The sequence below is a fragment of the Amblyomma maculatum genome, chromosome 10 (assembly GCF_055883805.1).
Source record: "Amblyomma maculatum isolate TAMU_Amacu chromosome 10, ASM5588380v1, whole genome shotgun sequence".
Taxonomy (NCBI): domain Eukaryota; kingdom Metazoa; phylum Arthropoda; class Arachnida; order Ixodida; family Ixodidae; genus Amblyomma; species Amblyomma maculatum.
In genome coordinates this window covers 44,892,605-44,898,655 of record NC_139353.1, presented here as the reverse complement: position 1 = coordinate 44,898,655, position 6,051 = coordinate 44,892,605, and positions in this window count along the sequence as shown.

The following is a 6,051-nucleotide window of genomic DNA, read 5'->3' as shown; positions in this document are numbered from 1 at the left end:
AAGAACGCCAGCACCACGTCGGAAGGAGTCCGATGGTAGGGAGGACAGCCGGCACTGGCAGACACCTCCCCCTCGGCAGGGGTCGAATTTCGCTCGCGGCTCAGTCGAACGCCCACCGCCGCGTCGAGAGCATCGAGACGACAAACGCTTGCACACCGAGCGTTACACGTATCGCTGCACTGCCCATTTTAACACGTAAACACGTTGTCTATTGCAGAGTTACCAACAAGGCCACTGATTTCTATCCTAAACGAACCGTGCTGCGTTTCGCAGTGCTTGCTAACGACTCTACTTCATCCAACCGCCAAAAGTGAGTGATTGAACAAGTGAGACCATCTATGACAATGTGCGTGGGAGTTGCTTGCTCTGTGAGCTACGGAGTGGAGTGCTACACGTGCGAAGACAAACTAGGCCAAATATACAGAAGGCTTGTATACACGGCGCCCCAGGTGTGTCGCGCCGGTAAATACCACCCACCCAACGCTTTGCCATTAACTACTCTAAATTAGGGCCCACAACATTTTCAATAAACACGCACGCACGCACGCAAACACACACACACACACACACACACACACACACACACACACACACACACACACACACACACACACACACACACACACACACACACACACACACACACACACACACACACACACACACACACACACACACACACACACACACACACACACACACACACACACACACACACACACACACACACACACACACACACACACACACACACACACACACACACACACACACACACACAGCGCTAACATTTTCAGAAGTCCGCAGGTACAGTGCGGTCTACTGTTAAAGGGAGCATGAGATTGCGTGGCAGCCGCGCTTTGCAAAGCACTCCGGCGAGAGCCGTCGACAAGCGATGACACAAGATGCATGCGCAATAAACACCGCTGTCTGCTCTTCCCGAGCATGCACTATAGTGCGGCCCATTCCCGCCAGTTGTCGGCGGCAGCGCCTTGTGAAGTGTGTAGATTACGCGATCGCGCGTTCCCTTTAACAGTGGACCGTACTGTACATATACAAGACTCGATGCGTGGCAGAATAAAGGTTAGATGCTCATGCCGGAACCGAAGTTAATTATAATTTTTATGCCTTGCCAAGAATACCTGCTCTTTGTCAGAACGCCTGGTAAGTGGTGCTAAAGCAACGGTCCCCAAGTTCTATAGGATTCGTTGAGCTTCAGTTATCACCCTCGGGATACGGTCTTTTATTTTATTTTTTCTGTAACTCCTGCCTTTATCGAACAGAGGTTGCATTATATTTTACGCTCCTCTGTACATTTGAGGCAATGAAGTGGTAGGTTTCGATTCTTTGAATTAACCAAATCCTTGTTATGTTCTCTTAACGTGTCATTCAGTACCCGTCCTATTTGCCCCACATACATTTTTTCACAATATTGTGAAACATGGAATCTCTCAATCTAGTCCCTCAGTAGCCTTCCCAGCGGAGAAGGCTACTCATCGGAACGTTGCACTAACTTGTTTAGCTGGGACAAGGTATAAATGTAGGGAATTACAACTTTTTTTCAGCTTGTTTGACTTATCAGTTTGGCGGTTAATTTCGCTGTAGTAGTAGACTACACTGGTTTTACATGGACGAGGCCGTGAAATGTACACATATTAGTACAAGCAGGCTGGCGATATTGGTGGTCTTTGCAAGATTACAATGCAAGAGGGCCCCTTTTAAACGTTCTTGGAACAATATATAGGACAGCAAAGCTCCGTCTATATAGGGGCGCCTGGCCAATCTTCATTACCGTCGACGTTGTAGATAACAAAGCGTTGTCAATCTGATATCCTTCGGCGAGGTACACCTGTATCGGCACCGAGACATCGTTGATAACTGCAATGCACTGTAGCTTTTGCAGATGTACTTTCTACAGCTGGTCAGGTCGGGAGCCACACAGCAAAGGTGTTGGACTTCTTTCTGGCCACAAAGCCGCGGAAACCTTTCGTTCTGATCACGCGCATTCATAGTCGCATCTGTTTGGTATATTTGTAAGGCTTTTGGTTGCCAGAAATTTGATAGCCCAGTCGGAAAAAAATTCAGAAAATTTTCTGATGTTACGACAGAATTTCTGTGCGGTTTTTGACGGGAAACCTGTTGTGACAACAGAACATTCTGTAGTAACATCAGAAATTTCTGTAGTTACAACAGAAAAGTGCTACAGAACTTTAGACAGCAGAAATATACTACAGAAAAACTACAGAACTACAGACAGCAGAAATATACTACAGAAAAACTACAGAACTACAGAAAAATCTGATGGTTACGACAGAACTACAGGATATTTTGTCGTATTTTTGACACAGTTCTGTAGTTTTTTTTTTTTTCGACTGGGAGGGTCATGGAGTAAAGTCTCGACAAAACTCTCCGAGGACTAAAGATCAAGAGCGGCAGCGAACTAGGCAGGGCCAGAGCCTGAACGTTGGGTCTTTTAGTTTCGTCGCCTCGAGGCGACGACAAAAAGAGTGGAAGCGCCTGTTAAAGGAAAACCTCCCGAATGGCGTGATGAAAGTAATAAGCAGCTCTACTACTCTAGGTGCAACTTCGGATTTCGCCTCACTGGGTCTGAATGACCTTGACCTATTTAAGTGTAGGTGTCCCCGAAAAGTGAGACAGATACTGGGCAATCGAAGTGCACCCATACAGTATCAGACAAAGCCAGTTTTAAGAAACCACTCTCAATCCTCGCCATATTCGCTCCCTCTGCCCTGCAGGGCACAGGGCATGCCACGATGTCGCTTCCGAAGAAGAAAAACATGTTTTTCTTCTTCGAAAGGAAAGGCTTATGTAAACCACGATAGAGATGACCGCGCTGCCCAGATGAAGACAAGTCCCGTGTCGAAACTTCAGCTTGCGGGCTGAAGTTCTCCCTCAACCTTTGTTCGGTTTTGTTCGTGTGGCCAACTACTTGTTTTATCCCACTCCAGTAGAGCAGTAACAGTTGTATTAGTAGCCAGCAGTAAATATATATATATATATATATATATATATATATATATATATATATATATATATATATATATATATATATATATCATTGTTAAGTACGAAACTCGGAAAGTCTATGCTAGCCGAAGCCACATTTCACTAGTGAGGCAGATCTGACCGAACAACTGAAAACAACGAGAAATTAAAATATTAGCCCAAAGGCAGTGCCTGTGAAGCACTCGTCAAGTTTAGACGAAACAATCAGCATTGAACTGTGATCGTACTGCAACACAGCTTTTTAGCTACGGCGCTTGCCTCATATGTACGATTTATGTGGCTGGAGCAAGCGTAAATGCGTGTGTGCGCAAACCAAATTAATAATGAAACGAAAATAAGTAAAGCTAGAGCAATTAAACTTCCACGCGATATTCATAGTTCCAGCGAGCAGAACGGTTTTCTTTTTAACAGTTCTCTTACGCTCACACACGATTACAGGCTATAAGTGTCATGAATATGCAACGTGTGCATACAGGAAATTTCTCTGCCAACTACAGCCGCAGGCCAGTGTAGCAGCCACATTAACACTCCACAATGATATGCGGTTTAGATAAGATATCGGCGTCGACAAAGTTCACCATACTCTATGCTTCTGCGCGCATCTGGGCAAGAGGACAACTAGAGGCCAAACCGCCTTCTGAGATAAATGTGCCGAAAGCTGTCACTTGAGAGACAAACTCGCACAGCTTTTAACCCGCGGCTCCAATGTTTACCGACTACGATAAAACCACAGCCCCCTCGCTGCAGTCTCATAGAACTGATCGAGTGGGTTGGTACTGGACTCGAAGTACATCGCTTCAGGAGCCCTCGATACAGCTCTGACAGTGGCGACGTTGGCAGATTTTAAAGAAAGTGAAGGCAAGGCTCAAAAGTATATTGCTCAAGTTTCTTCGTTTTATCTCACACGTCACGCAACACAAATCCCTGTAATAGTTTCACATAGCGGAACCATGAAACAATTGAGGTTGGTCTGCATCGATAGATCACCATGCACGTTCTGACGGCAGAATCTACTTAAGTCACTGAAAATGGAGCTTATATGTGCTAGGAAAGGTAAAACAAAAAATGTTAAGTGCAGCGCGGTGCAGGTGTCACCACTTCAGTCCGCTGAGCAACCAGAATCCACTGCGTCGAGCCATATTTTCCGGTGCGGATCTCGTACAGAACGTGTACGGATGTGTCTTAAAACGGGAAACGGACGGTTTGTCTATAATAAGTCCGCGTTTTTTGTTGTTTTTTTTTTCGTATCTTGAAAACGAGGCTTTCAACAATACACGCGATTAAGCAGAGCCGCACATCATGCTCACTTATTTTGTTACAAAAAGGGATGAATTCTCTCTGTGGACGTTAGGATACAACTCGTCTACCTCGCTTGCATCACTCATATGCATGTGCATGTACACATTTATACTGCGCGCTTCTACAAGGCACGCGGACGATAGGGTCGATAGCGTCGTACACATTCTCGAAAGAGCCGATAGGCAGTTCGCGCGCTGAGCCGCTGAAGCAGCAGAAGAATCTGGGGCCGGCTTGGGAGCTGGCGCCGAGCAAAAGTCGTCGAGGTCTGTCGCTATACGAGCATTGCTCCTATATAGCGGACGCCGAAGCGATGACTCTATGTTCTCAACACAGATCAAGATTGCAGGAGGACTGTCGTACAGACAGCATGGTACCTACTTACCTGCTGACAAAGAAGGCTTCTCCGCAGGAGAAAGGTAAGCAGTTCATACTTTGATGTCTGTTGTGTGCGTCATTCCTCGCCCTTGGGTCATTACGCTGGCCTTTGTTACCGTTCGTCCGCTAGACATTCCATAAATCGGCTGCGATCCCAGTCGAAAAAAACTACAGAACCGTGTCAAAAATACGGCAAAATATTCTGTAGTTCTGTCGTAAACGTCAAATCTTTCTGTAGTTCTGTAGTACTTTTATATAGTTTTTATAGTTTTTCTGTAGTATAATTCTGTTGTCTGTAGTTCTGTAGCACTTTTCTGTCGTAACTACAGAAATTTCTGATGTTACCACAGAAAGTTCTGTTGTCACAACAGGTTTCCCGTCGAAAACCGCACAGAAATCCTGTCGTAACAACAGAACAGTTTCTGTAGTTTTTTCCGACTGGGATTACACTATACGTAATGAAGTCTGCGGTGCCTTGTTTTTGTTTAGGGTGTTTGTAAGAAGAGGCGTATATGATACAGCTCGTTTGTTCTTGAATAATTTAGAAACAATTAAATGGAGCGTTCGCCGGTTGGGAAGGCTATATATTCGCGGTATATTATGATCACGCGTGCCCCGAGTACCATGTGTCGCCATCGCAAGTGAAGCTTTGCGGTCCGTTACTACACGGACTACCTCGTGAAAGAGACGTAGTAATCCGCTGTTCAAGTGTGTTAGGGCCCGATCACTATCCGTTTGGGGCGAACGAAGATTTCGGCGGTGTATATGATACGCGAGAGCAATATTAAAAACAGGTAACTCAAAGAAAGCATGACTTTCGTCACTCTTCTATGTGCTCATCTTATCTGACGAATATTGACCCTCTTCCCTGCGCAGTAGTCCCGCTTTTGCGCATCTCGGTCGCAGATTGCCGTAAACAAAGCGAGCAGAGTGCGCGTCAACCAACGCATTTTGTTCGCGGCTCCGACGAAGTATTTAACCCATGGCTGTTGTCTGAGATGGTGCCTGCGCTTGGAGAGCATATACACGAACAAAAGGAGTGTCACCCCCACGGACGAAAGCAAGTCGCTCATAGCGTAGTATTTCTTTTTTTCTTTGGGTACAACAGCGATTGCCTTTCGTCTGTGCAACGCCACTCATTGTTTTTGGTCGGTTATTCTTCTATCAACTGCCAAGATAGTTACACTCGGATCCCACAGCAGACTAATTGTTCGTGCTTTTACAAAAAGTTGTAATCGGCTTACCCCTGTCCTTCGGGAGGACACTGGAAGCGCTCGACTACTGTTCCCAAAGAGTCACGAAGAAAGAATAGCGAGTCAGGGAACAAACGCGACTTAATGGTATCCGTGG